The sequence below is a fragment of the Podarcis muralis genome, chromosome 4 (assembly GCF_964188315.1).
Source record: "Podarcis muralis chromosome 4, rPodMur119.hap1.1, whole genome shotgun sequence".
Lineage (NCBI taxonomy): Eukaryota > Metazoa > Chordata > Lepidosauria > Squamata > Lacertidae > Podarcis > Podarcis muralis.
This window is the reverse complement of record NC_135658.1, coordinates 46,551,649-46,574,427: the sequence shown is the minus strand read 5'-3', so window position 1 is coordinate 46,574,427 and position 22,779 is coordinate 46,551,649. Positions and strand designations below refer to the sequence as shown.

At 40.5% G+C, this 22,779-nt stretch overlaps 1 long non-coding RNA gene across 7 annotated transcripts in view; it reads right to left on the bottom strand.

The window, feature by feature from the left end:
• Positions 1–8,945, bottom strand: part of LOC114595987 (uncharacterized) — a 56,523-nt gene extending 47,578 nt beyond the window's left edge. For 3 of the 7 annotated variants that reach the window (XR_003706393.2, XR_003706396.2, XR_003706394.2), the window contains exons 1-2: positions 8,809–8,943; positions 8,586–8,719 (exon numbers count right to left, since the gene is read on the bottom strand). This is a non-coding gene — a long non-coding RNA (uncharacterized LOC114595987). Of the gene's footprint in view, positions 1–8,585; positions 8,720–8,808 lie in introns of all 7 variants that reach the window. The other 4 variants (XR_003706397.2, XR_003706395.2, XR_003706399.2 and 1 more) reach the window with 3 other exon arrangements.
• Between the last annotated feature and the right edge of the window lie 13,834 nt (positions 8,946–22,779).

Sequence of the window (22,779 nt, the reverse complement as noted above, 5' to 3'; positions counted from 1 at the left end):
GCACCATTAACTTCAATTATGGGACACCTATTTGTGCACAAAGGGATAAGTGTAGAAAGCCTTCAATGGGTAGGTGAGCAGGTCTGAGACAAAGGGCTTCTCAGTGGGAGCGCCCCAGTTACAGAATGCTCACCCCACTTGCCTCACAACCATTTCATCATTCTTTTTGGTGCCGAGCAAGCCTTTTAATCTTTTTTCCCCTTTAATTTTGTATTTGTACCAAATTTAACTAGGAAGTAACACCTGTTAACATTTTATGCACTTTGTGATTGTTTTGTGCTGCCTGAAATTTTCTGAAATATATTGTATTATAATCTTTTTAGCTAAATGGCGTTTCCCCCCCTAGATTTTTATTGTAATCTTCCCAGGTATTTAAATATCCCAAGTAAATAAATCAAGTGTGTGAGCAAAATGGGCTACTCCCCTGAAGCACACAGACCCACATATGTAGGAACAGCATATATATATATATATGCATACTACAGCCCTTGCTGGATTGCAGGCTTGGGGTATATTTCTAATAAACGCCATAGATGTTGCTCTTTATCTATCATGCAGAATAATGGAGTACATTTGGCTTTGCACAGCAGGTATGACAAATTCCAAGTTATGACTGTTTCCAAAAGAGCCACAACTTCCAAATTATTATTCTCTTTGCAAGGAAGACTTGTTAATCGTATGCATTTCTTGCTTATTTGTTTACTTCCCCCAGTCTCCACTGCAAGCAGATGGAAGCTAAACCCTAAATATTTTTCAGCATTAATAATTTGAACTACAGACTTCATTGAGACAACTAACACAGGGTACTCTATTTGTCACCACAACTACTGTCTATCGAGGATATTAAGTTCAGCTTAGCCCAGTGATATCCATCTATGATTACAGCCATGTGATACTGTTCCTCAGATCTCTATACTTCCCACCCCCTCATATATCAACCAAACTCATTTTCCTTACCTCAAAGTTTTCTACACATTTTCCCTGACCTATCTCTATGCCTTTACTTCCAAGTGACTTTCTCCTTTGAAGTCCTATTCATTGCACCTGCACACATTACCTTGTATGCTCTTAAAAGCCTTGCACTTACTTTGGTGCCCCTTAGGCCTGAATCATAAGAAAAATAAAATATTAGAATACAAAAAGTGGCCAACAAACTTGTCTCATGCTTCCTTAAACCAAGGCAGAAACCACTAGCTCTCTGGAGTCTACCCAAGAAGGTCCCCAAAGGGAAAAGAAAATTCTGATGAAACTTAAATTTTCACCTCCTCCCAACGAGGCACATAGCTCCCCATAACAAGCCTTCAGCAGCAACAGTCAACATCTTGGATGTCTAAAAAAAGCCTTATAAAGGAACAATTCCTGCCTCTCACCTGAAAATCTAATGAGATCTTGAGCATACCCAAGTCCCACAAAATCATTTCATGAGTCACTGTGTGTTTAATCAAAGAAGAAACTCCCAACATAAAATAAACAACTGATTCATATAGAGGAGTTAGAGGGCCTACTATTCTGTCCTTGCCTCTGTCCAACTATCTTCTACTTCCTGCACCACTTCCAAAATCCTCTGCTTGCTATAGTGTTCCAAAGGCTACAGGCTCCAAAGTATCCCTTGAGGCCTGCGATTCTTCCTGAAACCTTGGGAGTACCTTCTTTCCCCACCTTGCTATGGCAAATGTCTCTTTCTACTGGAGAGCTGTCATACTTTTTTTCATTACAACTGATATCCAGAGCCTGTGGCAGAAACATGCAAAATTGCAAAGCAGACACATTCAATGCCTGTACTTTTATCAGTTTTAGGTCATTATTTTTTAGAAATGAATATACCTCCTGCAAATGAGAATTGCTTTTCACATGCCCACAAACTTGAAATTGTTATAAAGATGTTAAGGCCTTATCATATTTTCATTTTCATTTTTATGGTTACAGTGTAATGATGCATATAATGTGATAATGTACAATGCAGATGGAGTCATCTTTTAAAAGATGGTATAATATTACGACAACACAGTGTGTTGCTCTCTGACAACCAAGGTGGGAAAATCACCATGTTAAAGGTGATTTATTAGGTTTCTCTTGCAAATACAATCTGCCTAAAATATTTAATCTGGAGGGAGTTACAGAAAAAGAACAAAGAAAATACTTTGGAGTTTAAAGTGACTATAGGAGGGGGAGAAAGTTGATTATTACACCAAGTAAATTTCTTACATCGCAATCCTATACCTGCTGAATACAAAGCAAACTCCATTGACTTTAATAGGATTTACTCCCTGGTAAATATGGTATAGGATTGCAGTCATAAACTTATTTGCTTTTCGGGGGTAGCAAGTAAATGTTTACTCAAAGATATTCCTGAGTATCTTTTACAATTCTAGGCTTAGTTTCTATTTTCATATTGTGAGAGAGGGGAATATAATAGGGATTATTTTGCTTCCTCCTAACAAATCACTCTCCCATGAGTAGCTTGCATCAGGTATTGCAAGCACGGAGCATAGCAGACTGCACCCTTGCATGCAGTTATTCTTGATTTTGCACACTTTTAGTATGAGAAGCAAAGTTGATAAGCCAGGACCTTTATCAAGCAGAGTATTATATTGTCTACCCACTTCTTCAGTAATATTTTTGAGTTTGGATAATAGTGTGTTTGGAATAGTGGCTTTAATTGCTGTTTTTTGCCTTTCGGTGCTTTTAGTGCTAGAACCAAATCACACAATATCTGACATCTGATTCCTTCCCGGGTTGTATTGAACTACAGAGGGAGCTGACTTTAAATATATTTTACACATATACCTTGTTGTATGCTTGTGTCAGCATATCAAATACGCTTAGGGAGGGTTCACCTCAGAGCTATAATAATGTGTTCCTGAGCATCTGCCATCTAGAAAAGAAATGTAAGCTACAGGCATGTAACTGATTTTTACAAGAATTCAAGGCTACAAGGAGAGCCTTTGTTGCCCATCTTATACATATATGTTGTTTGTTTGTTTTTCACTATCTCTCTATCACCTCTGGCCAAAAATATTTGTGTATTGCTTTTTTTAAAGTTCATCACACACAGCATTTAGATCAAGTGTCTCAGTGTTTTAGGTTAAAAAATGAAAATGCAGAAGTTTCAGCTTTCAGTGCAGTTTAAAACCAGTTAAAAATCTGCCCAGTTTTCTAAACGAGACATAGCTACAACTCAAAACTACAAAATAACTTGCACTTTTAAAAACCTCAGTATAAGCACAATATAGGCTCAGTTGAGGTTACCAAGTGCAACATATAAGCAAAACCAAAATATTGTACATCCTCCAAGTGTCCTGGTTTAAGCAGGACATCCTGGATTGAAAGCAGCCTTCCCAGCTTCTGATCCCAATTGCCAATGTCCTGTTTTGGCCCCCATGCTCTGGCCATGCCAGAGGGTAGAACCAAAAGACGGCTGTTTTTTGGCTCTGCGTTGTGGCACAAGTCAATTGGTTTCACACTAGAATGCGGGACCAAAAAACAAAAGCAAAACCTACCTTGCCCCCCCCCCTCACATTGCTACTCTTCTTCCCCCTTCCATCACAGCAATTCCAGAAGCCGGCTTCCAGAAATATATCCGCTGTGCTGGTGGAGGTGGCAACTGAAGGTAGGGGGTGAACAGGTAAAAGAAGCACAGATATGGGGCAGGTCGAAAGCGCCAAGATCAGGTGGGTGAGTGAGTGAAGCAGTGCAGAGATGGGGCTGGCGGGTAGCACCACGATCGGCTGGGTGGATGAAGGAAGGAACACAGAGATAGGTCATGTGGGTAGCGCCGAGATCGGGTGGGTGGGTGAGAGCGCCAAAGCTGATTTCTGCTAGGATCCAAGGCTGCGGCTATAGGAGAAGTAAGACCGTCTTGGGGTGTTAATGCTGTGAACCCCTCCATCACAGGTTCAGGTTGTCTATATGTGCAAATAAATTGTGTATCATAAAGACACCATAGTCTCTGCTGCATCTCATTCCAACGGAAACATGAACCTAGAACCCCTGGAATCTCACACTTCTCCCAGATTGGGGTAGCATGCAACTACAATACATTGGAAAATACAGTCATGGATAGGCCTCAGCAATATATCGATATATCGCCCAGGATCGGTATAAGGAGCAGACCACGATGTCGGTTTCACTCAGTGGTATATCACTGGTGAAACCACCACCACTCCTGAGTCCCTCTGCTAGAAGCTCCCACTGGAGGAAGGAACTCTTGACTGCTGCTAGCAGAGGGACTCGGGAGAGGCGGCAGTTTCACCAGCGATATATCGCTGAGTGAAACTACCATCCTACTCTGCCCTCAAACGATGGAGAGGGAGAAACAAGCTGTATCAGCAAGGCACCAATACAGCTTGTTCCTCCCTCTGCATCTTTAAACTGCTCAGCTAACGAGTGTGCAGCTGCCCTTGCCTTAAGTTGAGCAGTTAAAGAGGCCCCAGCCCAGCGCTGGATCCCGTAAGCCGGTGGCAGGGTGGGGGCTCTCTGAAACTGCTCAGCTGAGGGGAGTGCAGTTGTCACTCCCCGCAGTGAGCAATTAAAGGAACCCCGATGCTCCACCCACTCACGCGAGAGCACCAGGACTGTCTCAGCTGGGAGGAGATGTTCCCTCCACCCAGCTGAGCTGCGCAAAGCAGCCCCATTGCTCTTGCTGCTCCTGCAGGAGTGGCAAGAGCACCGGGGCTGTCTCAGCTGGGAGAGAGGAAACCTTCTCTCCCCCCAGCTGAGCAGCACAAGCAAGCTGCATTGTCCCAGCCTGTAAGCCTGGGTAAAACCACCTCAGCTCTCGAGGCAAAAGCTGGGGCAGTTTCACCCAGTGTCTCATGGACAGAGGCCAATGCATTCTATTTTTTCAATATATCGCCAATGTTTGGCTGGCAATACACTGCGATGTTGAAAAGCTGATATCGTCCAGCCCTAGTCATGGATCCTTGATGTCACATCTAGATTTGCCCCAATCTGACTCCTACAGAGCAACAAGCTAAAAGAGGAATTTCAGTAGCAGCAGTAGCAACAGCCATTCATCCTTAACCCGATATATCACCAATTACTTCCTATGAACCTAATCTTAAGATAATTAGAGCAATATCATCTTTATTATATTCAGAATGGTGGCTTTTATGTGATTCTGTCTGATGAAAGAGGCAGGATAACAAGAATTGGAAGCCATATCCAACATAAAAGTGACTGGCTACAATACAGCATGCTACTGCTTTTGTAGTGTTTCACAGCTGCCCAGAAATACATTTTCTTTTCAATCAGGTAGTTATAAAACTGTCATTTTTTGTACCATTATTTGCTTATTTCCCTTTCATTTTTTTTTAAATCTTAACAATACGAAACAATACGAAAACAATACGTTTAAAGGGCGACATGATTACTAGAAAAGAAAGAAAAATCAACATGTTAGTTTGCTGCTATTCTGAGACAAAAGGAATGTAGGATATACTTGAGTCCTGAGTGGGACTAAAAATTCCAGCATTGGCAGCACCCCAAAGGCTGCTGAATATGGAGCATAGGAAGGATGTAGGAATTGGCTTGTTGATGTTCCCTGAGTAATGGCTCCCAAGGAGCCTCTATCTCATCTACAAAAGGACACCATCTGTTGAAAAGGGTGCTGCCAATCTCTAAATTCACTCAGAGCACTGCAGTTTTTCGGTCCTACCCTTTCCTATCCTGACCTTCAAATAATCTTCACTGTGTCTACAACTTAAAAGAATGTGCTTATAGTCACAACTAGGTTCTCAGGCTGATCGATTATATAAAATTAGCACACAAAGCCCTCTTTTTAAATAGGTATTTCCAGAAATACTTAAAAATCCTTCAAAACAATCTCAAAGATTTTTTTTAAAAATAATTACTTTTCAATTTCAAGTTACAGGTGTAGCGGATAAAATATGTTTACAAATGCCATGCCTGTACAACTATATATGCCTGTACGAATAGATTACATATATATTGATAAACGAAAAATGATAATACAAAGTCTAACTCCAGCCTGTCTGTCTCTGATTTTGAATTGGGGGAGTGTGAGACCACATAGAATCATGAGAAACATGAAAGAAAAAGAAGAATCCAGTATACAACCATGATATTAAGGTCTACAAATATTGGATTTTATATGTAGGTTCTCAGCAAATCCCATGTTTTGCTGCTTGCTGGGATAGGCTTGTCTCAGTGAGCAGTGGAGAAAGGGTGCTACAGGGGGTAATTTGCATTGAGACTATTGTGGGAGGAGGGCATTAAATCCTCCTTTACTACAGTACCAATCATGATTCTCTGTGAGATTTTTTTAAGGTGGGAAACTGATACACAATGCAATGCTATTTGGAAATGAAGACTTAAAGGGAAAGTGTTCATTCCTAGAAAGGAGGGCTGGATCATAGAAAAGGAAATGGCTGGATCACAACCTAAAATCAGATTGCTGAGCAATCAATAGAGATCATGATCTGACCAGAATAGCAACAAAATAGATCATCCATACTTGAGGAAATCATAGCTATTCCATTAAGTTTGAAAAATCAGAATTTCTTAGCTATGGGGGTGGTGGGAACTAAAAGGAACAGGGAGGGGGGACAAGATGTGGATGTTTAGTTAATGACATGGTGCAGATGTTATTGTAGCTATTTCACAATCAATGCCCAGTATGGAAACAGCCTTAAAAACAAACTGTTTCCCATGTTAGTGAAATCTCAATATGAGTGTCTTATTACAATCATAGAATTAGAAAAGATCTCATGGATAAATTTGCACCACCCCAACCAGACACATATTCTTCATTAAACTAAAGCAGTCGTATTTGTTATTATTATTTTTTAATATACAACTCTATTTGGAAAATGTATAGCGTAATTCTAAAGTACATACAATTCAGGAGCAGGAATATTAGATTTAACTCCATATCTCTAAGACTTCAGGCAAGGGTGCATTTTGCCATTGTTTTATTGTATTTGTATTTTTTATTGTAACCTTTCAGTTCCTTTCTCACCTCCCTACCATGCAGAGACATCACTTCAGTACAGCTAGAAATGTTCCATATTGGATTCTTAGCCTCTTGTCAGTCTCACATCCTACAATAAACTGACTGGGTTATAGAGGTCATGTTCACAGCCTTCAAGATGTCTCAAAGACCTTGGGATATCAGTCAGTGGCTAAAACAGAGTCTTTAAACAATTTATTTTTTGTAAACAGAGAGTAAGCTGAGAATGTGTATAAGACATTTTATTTTCAATTTTGCTTTGCACATTGGTTCGGAGCTTGTGGATTTTTTTGTTGTTACTATTCCTGTCTTGATTGTGTTTTCTAGTCACTTTCCCCTCTTAACTGAAGAATGATGAGCACGCCTCTCTAATGTTGTTTGATTGTGGGCCCACACTGATAAATCACTAATGTTCTGTTATGGACTCCTAAAGGGAAAACTGAGCCATCTGTATATAGCTTTGTGGTTGGATGACTTCCGTCTAACCCTTATTGTTGTTTGTTTGTTCTCTGCTAAAGACAATTTTTGTTTATCATGGATTGTGTGCTGGAGACTCTGACACTGAAATTTGGCACCGTTCTTTCGGTCAGCTTGGTCAAAATGATTTACAACTCTTTCTCCATGACTAGCTTCCATTAGTCCTGAATGCAAAGTCAACAAATATTCATAGGAGACCACAGGGAATGTTTTAGGATTTCTGAATGCTACAGTTCTAACTGTGCCAGGGGACAATTACCTCATGTCTCACAAACAGTACATTATGAAACGGGGATTATATTCTCTTTTTCATGGTCAGTCTGGTTAGCTGAATATTCAAAAACCAACTAAAAGAATATGCAACAGGAAATAACTTTTCCAGTTATAGAAAAATGCCAAGCTTAAGTTCAAAATGTGAATTCTTCATCCAAATAACCCCCAACTTGTGTTTTTAAAGCTTCTTATTGAAAGCCAATGTGGTGTAGGTGGTTGGACTGTTTGACTAGGACCCAGGATACCAGGGTTCATATCCCCATTCAGCCATGAGGCTTGGCCGAGTTGCCCTAGGCCACTAATAATATCTCAGCCTAACCTACCTCACAGGGTTGTTATGAGGATAAAATGGAGGAGGAGAACCATTTATGCCACCTTGAGCTCCTAGAAGTAACGGTGGGTTCAAAATATAAAAATAAAATCAACTGCTACAGTAAAGTGATTCAGTTACAAAGCTATCCACTTCAGTTTATATATCTCATTATTGTAAGGAGAGCTTAAATGTTCCTTATATAAAGAGGGGGAGAAGGAAAAATTACTGACTTGAAAATTGGTGGTTTATAATGTAATAATAATGAGGTAGGTGCCCATCCCACCTTGGCCTTATCTTTCTTAACCTTAACACCTGCTTCCTCCCTCAAGCTCTATTTCCCAAATCCTTTACTGACATACAGAGCATTTTCAATTCACTGCTCTCACCCATTTTGCTTCCACAACCGTTACACATGGGAGCTTGGGCCTCTCCCCTTCGTTTCACCTGTGGCAGGTACTAGCCAATAGGCGAGAGAGGGGATCCGAGAAACGGCTGCTAATACCCAGGAAAGCAAGTCCTAATTTTCTATTCAGAAGGGAATATTTGCATTACCTTTGCTGCTATAGTTTTTGTCACAGATCCAGTGAAATGCTGGTACAAATGTTCAAGGCAAGCGCTTACCCTGACTCCTTCTCCAGAAGAGACTTCAGAAGCTGTTTCCAAACTTGATTCTTTGCTCTGCATGACTAGAAAGAAAGAAAGAATCACCACTCAAGATTCTAGTCGGGCCCAGGCCCACAAAAGCAAAAGGGGGGGAAAGCCCAGTTTTACTAACCTTAACCAAACTCCAGTTTCAAGTTAACACACCTTCAGTCTCAGTGTGTTTATTGAGGCCTACCAGGCCTTTCTATGACTAGTGACCAAGTAAAACCTGGAATGGAGCTGCTCCTGATTCTGTTATACAACAAGAACTCTTAGAAAACCCGGAACGGATTTTCCAACATCACACCTTGCTCTTGGCTATAGAAAAACAAGGAGGCAGACAGGCTGTGGGAGTGGGGAAAATGCCCTATGTTTTGGGTAAAGCAGAAATGCGAGGAATTTATTGACAATATAATTTTTTATGCACAGTTTTAACTGTTGCTTTAACTGTTTTAGGTGTTAAAGCAGAGGTAAAGATAAAGGTAAAGGGACCCCTGACCATTAGGTCCAGTCGCGGATGACTCTGGGGTTGTGGTGCTCATCTCGCTTTATTGGCCGAGGGAGCCGGCATACAGCTTCCAGGTCATGTGGCCAGCATGACTAAGCCACTTCTGGCAAACCAGAGCAGTGCACAGAAACGCCGTTTGCCTTCCCACTGGAGCAGTACCTATTTATCTACTTGCACTTCGTGCTTTCAAACTGCTAGGTTGGCAGGAGCAGGGACCGAGCAACAGGAGCTCACCCCATCATGGGGATTCAAACTGCCGACCTTCTGATCGGCAAAACCTAGGCTCTGTGGTTTAACCCATAGCGCCACCCGTGTTCCATAAAGCAGAGGTATTTAGGGCCATTTTCCCTGTATTGTATTGCTGAAGTTAAATTTTGGGTTGTTGTCTTCCACAAAGGTTTGATCGTGCTGCACTAGTAATAATCAGTTACAGATAGGTAACCGTGTTGGTCTGCCATAGTCAAAACAAAAAAATTCCTTCCAGTAGCACCTTAAAGACCAACTAAGTTAGTTCTTGGTATGAGCTTTCGTGTGCATGCACACTTCTTCAGATACACTTCTTCAGTATCTGAAGAAGTGTGCATGCACACGAAAGCTCATACCAAGAACTAACTTAGTTGGTCTTTAAGGTGCTACTGGAAGGAATTTTTTTGTTTTTAGTAATAATCAGATTAGATTTATCAGGCAGCGTACAAAACAAATATGTGAAAATTCAACAGATGTCACAGTGCTGTGTTTTGTTGTAAGATTAAATATATTGCTACTGTACTACCGTATTAAAAATATTCTGTAACCCTGGAAGCTCATGGGTCCTTGCTAAGAAGCGTGGTGTCAGCACCCAGCATGGTCATGCAAACTCCAAGGTCCACCAGAGTTGACTGTAGTCACCTGCATCTTCAGCCTTCTCTCACAAAAGAGCAGTGAAATTCAGCCCAGTGTTGTGAAAGCATCAGGCAAGGTCACAAGCACTGCTTTTGGCCCCAGTTCTTTCAGGGCCCAAAGGGCCAGCACAATAAGCAGTGGGGTGGGTAGGAGGCTCTTAGCCAGTACTAAGAAGAGCATTGCTGGATGTAGCAGCTGTCTCGGCTCCCTCATTTCCCTAGGAAAAGGTGGTGTAAAGGGCAAGGCCTTGAGGGATGCTTAGGTAAAGGTAAAGGTACCCCTGCCCGTACGGGCCAGTCTTGACAGACTCTGGGGTTGTGCGCCCATCTCACTCAAGAGGCCGGGGGCCAGCGCTGTCCGCAGACACTTCCGGGTCACGTGGCCAGCGTGACAAAGCTGCATCTGGCGAGCCAGCGCAGCACACGGAACGCCGTTTACCTTCCCGCTGGTAAGCGGTCCCTATTTATCTACTTGCACCCGGGTGTGCTTTCGAACTGCTAGGTTGGCAGGCGCTGGGACCGAGCAGCGGGAGCGCACCCCGCCGCGGGGATTCGAACCGCCGACCTTTCGATCAGCAAGCCCTAGGCGCTGAGGCTTTTACCCACAGTGCCACCCGCGTCCCTTGAGGAATGCTTACCTGGTTTTAAATTTTTCTTTTATGTTACAAATCTAGAGTTCTATTGCCTTGTTTTTTGGGGTGGCCCCCTTTTGCTTCCAGTTTTATAGGCACAGTGGTGGAGGAGGACTCTCTGAAGACCGGCTTCAAGATTGGTAGCACCTCTGATATGACCATATGTCACATGATATGACCATATGTCGCATGGTCACATGATCTTTCCAGGAATGACTTTGAGCTATAATCTTTTCTAGCCCCAGCTGCAGCAATCACAAACAAGGCATTTAAAAACATATTTTAAAGCAGCGGTGGGGAGCAGAATCCCTCTGCTCGCTTGTTGCACTTTCAAGGTTAGCACAAGCACGTGCATGCACACACACACCAGCCCTTTAAAAATTATCCTTTAAAAAGCAGAATTCTACACACATATCACTTCCCTTTCCTAAAGTACCTTCACTTTGTCCCCACCTTTCCTCATATGGTTGAAATGAAGACATTCTGAAGGTTTGGCAATTGGCGCAGCTCTATTTTGTAGTGATTCTCAGGCGTCTTGGAGGTGGCAGAGTTTCAGGAATTAAAGGACACCCTTTTGCCCCTCCTGTTTCCAGGAACTTTCTCTGCTGGGCTACAGAGCAGCCTTTCCCAACCTTGGTCACCATATGCTGGACTGCAATTTTCATAATTCCAGACCATTGCTACATGCTGGCTGGGGCTGGTGGGAGCTATAGTCCAACAACATCTGGGGACTCAACATGAACATTCTGTAGCTTTAGAGTATGTGTGTGTTTGTGTGCATATGCAGTTCTCGAGTTTGAGAAAATGAAAGGATGTATTTTTTGCCTTTCATCCTGAAACAATCCTGTATACTGTGCAGGGGGAATTCATTTCACAGCACGTATTCCCAATCCTCACCCCATCCTGGATATTTAAACTGCCACGGGCATGGTCATGCTAATTCCCTCTCTTTCCCTACCCCTCGTTTTCTTTTGTGGGGTGGCTGGGTATGATTTTTAGCTGACACACAAGCATTCTAGGTGGCTTTCACAGTGCACCTTACTTCTGGTTTCTTGAGATGCCATTTTCTCTCTCTCAGCTCAAATTTCATCAGTCTTCCATAAACTCAGAAGTTTGTGGCAGACTTTCCTTTTTTTTTGCAGTTTTTCCAACTTTTTTCTTTTTCTTTTTAGTTACAAACTTTATACTTTTACCTACTTATACACCTTCACCCTGATCATCTCCTGCCCAGAAACCTCTGTCCCCAGACTGGAAGGACATGGGGATCGAGAATTGGCCTCCACAGTCACTTACGGACTTGCTGTTAAGACCTTAGTCACAGAAGACAATATTACTCGGCCACGATTGATCGCCAAAGAAGAAGAAGACCTAAGGAGTCTTAGGCAGGTAGAAACCATTTCAGTACCTTGTTTTTTGGTGGCCCTGTTTCATTTCAAAGCTGATAGGCTCTTGAACTCCTGAATTCAGTGTTGAAGGGAATGATGTATCAGTTTATAAAAAGTAATGTATTATTTAGAAATGCTTACAGATATATGGGAACTTGGAACAGATACATGACTACATCTGACTCTTTAAACATTAATACTTTGTGGCTATCAGATTGAATATTTATAGTCTCTAAATATCTACTGGCACACAGTTATTTCTATTATACAGTTACCACAGAATTCTAACTACAGTAAAGTTTGAAGTGTACCTCAGGGTTACTCGCATATGATGAAATCTGAGTGATACTAAAAGAGTTTTTATAATACTAACCACATTTCTCAGAAGGAGATCCTTATTTCTATATGCTAGACAAAATTTGTAATCCAGTTTGAGCTTTGGGTCCAGCTGACATTCTTCTAATATAAACAAGTATCCTCCCAAGTTATAAAGAACAGTGTCTGTAAAGAATTTTGAGTACATTTCAGAGCGGTCAGATGATATTGCATGAAACTTTTAAATGTCACATTGCAACCTTGCGTAACAGTTTAGTGCTACATGACTCAAAAATGACCTTTTAAAGCACAAAATGGATGAATAATGTGTATTTTCACAGAACCTGTTGTTCTGATCTGTAATTAGTAGAAAACCTTGACTTGTGTGTTTGATTTACTGAGTTGATTTACTGAGCTTCCTAACTCATGACTGCCTGGCAAAGGCTCTTCCCTGTGAAGTTCACCGGCAAGCAGTTTTGGTGCTAAATCTCACTTTTGTCAATGAAATCCCTTTAGGATGAGAGATTTATGTTAAGCTGCTTTGTGCTTCCATCCCCACAGGAAACTATAACCAGGTTTCTCTCTGCACCTACTTCACACATCAGAGTAGCTGTTGATATCCTTAGTCCCCCACCTTTTCCTTTTGCTTGTCTTTTGTCTGTTTTCACAGTCCTCTTTGCTTTATAATCACTCACACTCATTTATCACTGGCTTACCGGGGCCTGCCTACACTATCTTCCATTTTTGTCATGGTGCACTGGTACATTACAAATACAATTAAACCTTTTACGATACTGCAGCTTTTGGCTAACACATCCCAGCTTCAAGGTTGAAAGATTTCTGATATTACCACTGATATCAGTTCTTTCCCATTTATCGGCAGTGTCCGGACTAATGCAGAAATGTTGCATTAATTAAAGGAAGCATCCAGTAATGCTGCTGTTTTTGCCAGTCTGACACTGAATTGAAGCCTGATGCCTGCTCATGTTTTAAGAGCCATTCATCACACATGTCATCCTAAAGCAGCCAGCTGTCTGAGCAAAGCCTCATTTGCATTTCATCAACTGCAGTCTCCCTTTTCGTTTCCCTCCATCCATTGTATGGAGCTTTGGTTTTTAAAAAGAGCCTAGTCTTCAAAAAGCAGCTTAGCAAAAATTAGTATTCCGTTTAGAAAGATGATTTTACTTTAGTTCAGAGGTCTCAGCATTGATCCTGGGAAAATGTGTCACACAAACTTACATACACAATCTGTCTGTATCAAAAAAAATATTTATTGCTTTATGAAATAAGGCACCAACTTGGCGAACCATGTGCATTCAGTGGTTTGAAATAATGAAACATTTCATTTCTGAAGAACTCTGAATAGCTTTGTGATTCCACAATATGGCAAGCTATGAGAGAATTTAATTTCTTTCTGTACTAAGCTAAACTGCCTACCTTGTTGAGAATTACCACCCTGGTCGAACAATGTGAGAACTGCAAGCGTCAAATACTGTTTAGCTCATTTCTATGCCATTCAATCCTGTGTATGTTTACTCAGAAGCAAATCCCACTGTAAAATTGCCTCATTAGCAAATGTGACCAAATCTATTGTGCAAAGAGATTATTGTTTCACATTTTCATTGGATTGTGATATTTTAATAAAGTACCGACATCTCTGTCCTTGCCTAATATATAGAAATATCTATACTACAGAAGCTGAACATAGCTCTTCATTTATGTAAATTAATAATATATTCAATGGTATATAGTATACTATTCTAGAAATGGCTATATGTATGCATGAAATAGCTCAGCTGGGACGGGGTGGGGCTGCTGTGTTTGGTGAAAGGATATTCCCCCTGAGGCCAAGACTATGTCCCCCCGCCCCCTGCCTCAGGTACTATTTAAGGCAGAAGTGAGCAGCTATGGCATGAGATGCTGATGGAGCAGGCTAGCTAACTGGCTGTACTGTAGGGGGTCAAATTGTGTTCATGGTTTCTAAGTGCCTTCAGTTTAGGGTGGGGAGAGAAAGAGAGAGCACACACACAATATCAAAACTTTGAGGGTATGCAGGACTTGAAGAAGTGGCAATCTTTATCTCCTCGGGTGAGACATGGGACAAGGATTGTCCCACCCAGTCTTTTACAATTGAATTGATATGCACAAAACGTTTTCACAGGTGGACTTTTTGTTTCCTTCACTGGAGAGAATAGCTCCAATAGCTAATCTTTATGTGGATGTGTGACATCCCAGTTCCACAATAGATTACTGTGGTTCCGTGTTGTTTTAATCCTAATAAATCCAATGAGAGTTGTATCTTATAAGACTATAGCAATAGGTATGGAGGGTTTGGACAGCTGAGACAAAACTTTGCAAAGCCAACATGGGAAAGTGGAGGTCCTTTGCACACACAAGCAAAAGTTGGATACCCTATCCTTTGGGAGTTTTATACAATAGGTTTAGATTTCACACAGCTGACTTATTACAATGCTTCAGATCACGTTGCATTTATAAATCTTAGCATTTATAATTTGATTATATATCAGTTAATCATTCTCAGCTGAATGTGTGTATTGGCTCCAGTAAAAGACAGCATGCTTAAGGTGATATGAATGTTGTATGTATAGTGTTGGATCTGCTGTGCCCGTCTAATGCATACAAGTCATCAAATGATGCTACATTAATCAAAGGATGAGCATGCATCTGTGAACAGGGCTTAGGTCACCTGTGTTTCTGATAAACCCTTCTACATTAGATCTTATGGATGCAGTGCAAGTTTCTTTAATGCATGATCATACTTCAACCTTTTTTAGGCAGCCCAGGACCAGCCCATCTCATCGTGCAGGGTTAAGCATCCCCTTTTGCTTGTCCATTGTCCTCTCCCTATCAGTTTCAATAAACCATGAGGGGCAAGAAATTCATTGAACAATTACAGCATCAGACTGAAGATCTTGTTTCATAATGGTGGAGCCCAGGTTCTGGTAGATGCAAGTGACTTTATTTAACTATATTTTACTGATAACTTTAATGTTTTAGTGTTTTTTATTGTAAACTTATTTGAGGCTTTACTACAATCAAGTGGTATATAAATTTTGTTAAATAAATAATACAAAATTAATGAAAACTCGTAAAATAATCTGGTTAGTTTCTAAGGTGTGAAAACACCCTGTCAAATACTACATTCCCTTGTACTTGAAAGGATTTGCAGCTAAATATCAGATTACTGAACCTGATCTGGAAGACTATCCTTTCTTACAGACCTTCTTAGGCACAGGGGGTCTTCTTAGTAGTTCTGCCACTCTCACCTTTGAGCAATGATAATTCATATCCATGTTACCTTCAACATCTACTAGAAGGAATTCACAAAACCTCTGGTGGAGTAAATGACTTGGTTGTTTTCCTTCTCTTTCTTCTTTTTTCTCTACTAATTTTGTGCTTATATGTGAAAATATGCTGAACGTCCTTCAGTATTTTACAGGGTCATCACATGCCACATGGTTTGACATAGAGCAGTCATTGTTGGACATCTCAGAGCCAATTTTATGATGTGGAAGGGAAGTAAACACAAGAGGGAAATTAATCAGGTTATGGACCTTGAGACATATACCGTATTTTTCCATGTATAACACGCTCCCATGCATAAGACACCCCCTATTTTTAGGGACTCCACTTTAACAAATCCCCACCATTCACTAACGATGTATAAGACGACCCACAGTTTTTCACATAATTTTAAAGTAAAAAAACCTAGTCTTATACACGAAAAAGTACGGTACCTATGTTTGCTTCAGACAAAATCAGAAGTTTCCATTTGCACATTACCAGATCATAATCTTTTCTCATGGATAACTGCCTACTTTTAAATGATTCCTAACCAAACTGTGAAATGGTATTCTTGTTCATCTGGCTTCCTCTTCTTTCAGATGTCAGAACACATTTTCCATTGCTTTTACCTTTCAAACCCACTGTGTATTCCCTATTGAAGGTTCATGCATATTTTCCTGTGAAGATCCATCCCTTAGGTACATAAGGTCAGACTTTCTGACTATTCTTTGGGGCACAAATACTGAAGAAGCGGTAAAACTCTCATTCTTTTTCAGTTTGATCTGAACTTTGAAAACTATTTATGGAACCTCAAAAGGGTGATAAAATGTTGTGTATGTGTTTTAAGAAAAAGAACTGCAACTTCTTTCCCTCTACTTTTTGGGAGTAGTTATAATCAAAATTGTGCCAATTCCTGGGTTATCACAGTTCAAAGGAAAAATGCTATTCACTTTTCAAAACAATGTAGGCTTCATTAATAATTATTATATTTACATCCCACCTGTCCCCTGAGGAGCTGAAGGTATCATAAATGCATTGTGAACAGGAGTGTGTGAATCTGAACTTATTTCTGTGTTTTATCTATGTAGATCATAGCATAAGTAAAGGTGGACATAACTTAAATATCACATGAGGTTCTGCATCTTGAACCTTGCTTGACCTTGGTACATGCCTGATACCAGCCTCATCTCAGGATATACTTCACACCTTGTAAAAGTCCACACATGCAAATTTAGTTGCCAAGTACAGGATATTCAGCTCTTCAATGGGAGCCATCCACACACAATGGTAGAGGTAATTTGCAGGAAGAGTGCAAAGAAAGATATAGCCAGTTTTAATGCCTCACTATCACAGTCCTCTCTTTGACCAAACTGCGGGAGGCAGTAGAAGACAAAGTGCCTGGCATGCACTGGTCCATTGGGTCACGAAGAGTCGGACACGACTAAACAACAACATCACAGTCCTCTACTCTTTTGTTAAGCAAAACACACAGAATGAGATACAAACAAGATGGCCAGTTTTCAGTAATTTTCTCTCTAGAATGGGCAATGGTGAGAAAGAGAATAATATTACAAAACCCAAGATTTCCAGTAGGCAATTGGCTCTGCTAGTAGGCAGTTAGCTCTTCCAGCACTCTCCAGGAATCATCACATTTCCACTTCGTTTTAAGAACAGGTATACATACTTCTCTCTCCCCCCCCCCCCCATTTCTAGCGTGGGTTATATGGCAAAATTGACATGCCCATGTTCTAAGTTAGTTCTTGGTATGAGCTTTCGTGTGCATGCACACTTCTTCAGTGTGCACACTTCTTCATATCTGAAGAAGTGTGCATGCACACGAAAGCTCATACCAAGAACTAACTTAGTTGGTCTTTAAGGTGCTACTGGAAGGAATTTTCTTTTGTTATGCCCATGTTCTGTAGGCTTTGGAAAGTTAAGGACTTTGTCATTCTTTAGATCAAGGTGTGTATGTATTCCAGAATTTGCTGCCTGCTTAAATTGTAATGTTGCTATCTGAAGCAGCATTTATATACTCTGTCACTTTTATTTCATGTAGTAAACAACGCTTTCTTTATTCCTCCATGTGAGACCTTCTTGTGGGCATAGTGTTAAGGGTAAAACACATATTCATAGGCAAGTGCACATTATAACTCCAGTAACAGACCCTAAACCTCTTAGCAGTGTGTATATGAACATACTTGAGTGCTGGCTATGCACATGTGAGTCCAGGTACATACTTGTAACAAATTCTCCCCATTTTATACTCATATCAACCCTGTGACATTGAACTTCATTGTGGCTGAATGGGGATTTGAAACTGGTCTCCCCAGTTACTGCAGTTTGACACTCTAACCATTACGCTACAGTGTCTCTGGTTTACAATTGTTGTTGGCATCCATCTGTCTCAAGAGACAATGGAGTATGTCTTCAGGGGTGAAGTCAAACCCCCGCATTAGCAGCACCAAAGTGGGCCTTTGGTCTCATTTGGCAGGGCTCCTCTCATGCTCTCATAATGGTTTTACCCACCACCTGTTTTTTGGTATCTTCTGCAGTTCCTCTGAGATGGCAAAATGCCCTTGGTAGCAGGTGGAATGTTTCTGGTTCAAGACCTGGACATGACAGGAGTTATCTAGAAACCAATATGAAGTGGATTGGATGGCTTATCTTTATTAAAAGGTAGCACTCTAAATTAATCCCTTAAACAAAGATAGCATATAGCACTAGCACTTTCCTCAATCTTAATACATTTGTACAACTATTGGGATAAATTGAGCCACACAACTATTGAACAGATGGCATAGGGTACAAAATAAAACCCACTGGAAATACCTATGTGCCTAAAATAGCCCTTTTGAATATATATTTAAAGGCAATGTAAACATTAATAACATGTTTTCGGTTCAGCACAATCTGCTAGACAAATTAAGGTCCCTTTTTCTAAGAGCTATGTTACCCAAGCCATAAGGTCTGGGACTCTGAAAAAATAATGGCAAACATTAGTGGAGAGTGGTCACTGGCCAGAATGTGCCATTGAAATGCTCTCATTTTAAAAGATATATGTAAAAGATCTGCTGACTTTGTGTAGCTGCTGTAGTAAATGATGTATGAAATGAAAAGGCATTCTCAACCCAGTGAGCTTTCAGCCAGCATTCTGTGTGATGTACTATCTTCTAATAGCTTCTACCAAAAAAGAAGAAAAGAATGGATGGATGAATGAATGAATGAATGAATGAAATATTCAGTATGCAATTTGAAAGCCACATTTAAAATGGGAGCACTTGTGTTGAATAGCTTCATTAAGTGCTTTAAGCCCGCAACTTACATGGGGGTTACGTTCCAGTGATCACGCCTAAAACCAAATCGCATATAGTCAAAACACATTGGGTTCAGTGGTGGGTGGCATCGCCAAAGTCTTTCCCCTCAGATGCCCATCCCCTTTCGACCCCTTTTACTTATTTATTGTCAAGTGCATAAAGCTGAATGTGCACAAGTTAAATGTGCCTAAGTTGCATGATTACTATATCTGGCCACAACCTGTAGATGCGTTAACCAACATGAGGCCATGTCTAGCTTGGGGTGTAAAGGCCCCAGCTCCCAACTGGAGCTCAGCCATTTCAACATTCACTCCATGGGCCTGACATTTAGAATAATAATAATTTATTTCTTGTACCCCACCCATTTGACTTGGTTGCTCCTTCCTTATCACTTTTGTCCTCAATGAAAAACTTTAATAAAGGCACATTAATTGCATGCGCAAGTCCTGGTTTGGGGAGGACTCACTACTGTGAGCCATTTCTAAGGTGGCCCTGTGTTCTCCTTTACAAAGGACAGTAGTCTACTATAGTTGGAGGGCTGTTAAAGGACAGTCCTTGATTGCAACACATCCTCTATTTGGAAAGCCAGTCCATGTCCAGTTTAAAGATAAAGATCCATAAGAATCAGTGGGAGCCCTGAAGTTGCTCATTAACAATTTACACATGGACGGCAGACTATTGTGAGATGCATTGTAATTCTATTTAAATTACAGCAATAATTTCGAAATATCCATCTGTTATATACTAATCGGTATACGCAGTTTAGTTTGGTTTGCTAATACAAGACTTATTTTGTCCTCTTTTTTTGGTGTCATATACGTTTCCAGCCTACAGTGGTACCTCAGGTTAAATACTTAATTCATTCCGGAGGTCCATTCTTAACCTGAAACTGTTCTTAACCTGAAGCACCACTTTAGCTAATGGGATCTCCTGCTGCCACCTCGCCGCCAGAGCACGATTTCTGTTCTCATCATGAAGCAAAGTTCTTAACCTGAAGCACTATTTCTGGGTTAGTGGAGTCTGTAACCTGAAGCGTATGTAACCTGAAGCATATGTAATCTGAGGTACCACTGTACTATGAAACCATCAAGTATGAATATGTAACACACATAAATTGCTTCCCTTTGAACTAGGTTCTTTGAGTCCATAGCTCAGTTGGTTAGTGCATGGTGCTGATAAGGGCAAAGTTGCAGTTTCGATCCCTGTAAGGAACAGCTGCATAGTCCTGCATTGCAGGGGGTTGGACTAGATGATCCTCAGGGTTCCTTCCAAGCCTATGATTCTATGATTAGGAAGCATGGTGTTGGGGCCCTCTGATAGTTCTGTGGCCCTAATGGCTGGAATAAGGCTTAGCTAGGACAGAAGTAATTGCCAGGGTACAGGCAATTACTTCCTGATGCTTGCCCTAATTCAAAATAAACTGCTGCAGTGTGAGTAGCAAACAGGTCCTGAATCATCCAATGCAAATGAAGACATGGGATATGCTTGAACCCTTAACTACATATCTGCTGAAGCCGGAAACTGGGGCAGCAGTAATGGCTGCTAGAGCAAGATCTGTAGTTCCAGCATTTTGCCACCAAGATAACAAGCATAATAATGTACCAAAATGAAATCAACCTTGTATTACAGCACAGACAACCTAGTGTCACAATGTTTTGTCCATTGGACATTTTATTGTCATTTTATTGTAGACTGAAACTGTCTACGTAGAGAATTTTGGGACAAACAACAACCAGTATACTTTTAAATGAATAAATCATATTAACGGCTTCTATTTCTTACCAACATCTTCATTTAATACAAGGTGGGAGGGTGTGAATGATAGTACATAATGGAGACAAGGTACCTTTTAATATGAGAACTACTTCTCAGTCAACATTTAAGAGAGGGGAAATGTAACCACTTGAGGTTGCCCTAATGCTGACTTGGCGCCCTCTTTCTTGGCTGAAGAAATAAGAGGAGCCACTGAAATGGTGACACAAATTGATGGTAATAAATTAGTACATTCATAAAAAAGACTTCCAATTTTAGCACTAAAAGCACACCATTATACGCAGCATAATGTAGTTTAAAAGGCACACTGATAAGTGGCGGTATTCAAATCCATTTCTGTGCCCTTTTGTGTTCTTATCTACCCCAGGCCAGCAGACAATCCAGCTTTTCACTAACCTTTGGCACTCCACCATCAGCAATAAAATGTGAGCTCCTTTATATTCCCAGGACTTCCTTAATTAGCATCACCTGTGGTATGTTCTGTTTGAAACTGCATCAGCAGCAGAACACACCTGCTTTCATGCCTGCAGGTAGAATAAGGTTCAATGTCTTAGGGCTCCTGGGAGTCCCATCTGTGTGCCCTAAAGCAATGCTAGACTAGAGCCATGGCTAAATACCTATCATCTTTAGTGATCCACTAATCCTGGTAATTGTTGCCTTGATGAAGTGAAATGATAAACAGTGTTCTGATATAAGCCCGTGTCAAGTTCCAAAGAAACTATTTCCTTGTCTTCCATTTGAGAAGAACTATTTGGGGTGCCAGATAGAAAATAATAGAACATTTCAGATATTCATTGTCTACAACATTTGAAATGTTAATTATTATGCTATTTGCATAATCACTTTTTAATCTACCTTTCTCATTTGGAAGCACATTTATAATGAAACTTGAAGCAATTTGTCCTCGTAGAGACGGATATATGTATTTAATTATATGTACTCATTTGTATTCCTATATATTCTAGAGGTTGAATCTAACTACCTATTAATAGCACAAATGTGCATATTAGGGGCCGAGAGCAGGAGCTTTATAAATGAATCATGAATACCATGATTGCAGAATTGTAGGGAAACATGCTAAGAATTGCAGCCATAAAGGATAAAAGTTAGGGTTTTTTGTTTGTTTGTTTGTTTCAATTCTTGTTTTGTTTTTCTGTAGTACATTTTTACTAAGACAGCAAGCTGTATTAATAGAGAGCTCTGGAGCTTTCTCAATGCCATGTAATAATGCTGTCTCCCAATATATCATACTGTATCTTGCACTCAAGACAAAGAAGATGATGCCCCATGATTTCTAACCATGAGGAGCATCTTTTTTCTTAACCAAATGTGTACTTTCTGAAAACTTTGTGCTGTGGATGTGTAATTCAATCCTATAAATGTGTGTGACTAAAGATCAAGTAGAGAGGACAAAGGTCTTCTGTCTCACTAAACAATAGATAAAGAAATAGGCTAAACTATTTGTTTCAGGAAAGTGACAAGATAGTGGAGTAATATAATATTTCTAGCTGGGATATCCAGTATTCCTTTACTTCAATATCTTCAATATTATCTGATACAATTCCTGGGAAATATATGTAACACCCAGTTTGCATGCACTACTAAAACTTTGAGCTTTAGATATGAGTCAAAGCACTGTAAATTGGATGACAACTCAGCCGCAGCCTTGTTATAATTGGCAGGCTTTGATTCAGGTCCACCCAGAATCTGATCCTAAATGGCTGCTTTCACAAGAGATACAAACTGGCTGTTACATTTGATGCTTTGCAAGGATGGTGGTGCTATTCCATGTGTCATTTAAAACCCAGAAAGGTCCATTACTTGCAGGAGATACAGACATATTATTGTGCCAGCATAGAAAGTAGTGGGATGACTTGAAATATAATAGAATCTTTCATAAAATGCAATAATTGTTTCTTGAATCCTAGATATACTAATCAACAGGAGGCTTCAAGTGACCAAAATCCACCTGTCAAGTCTTTTCAAGGGA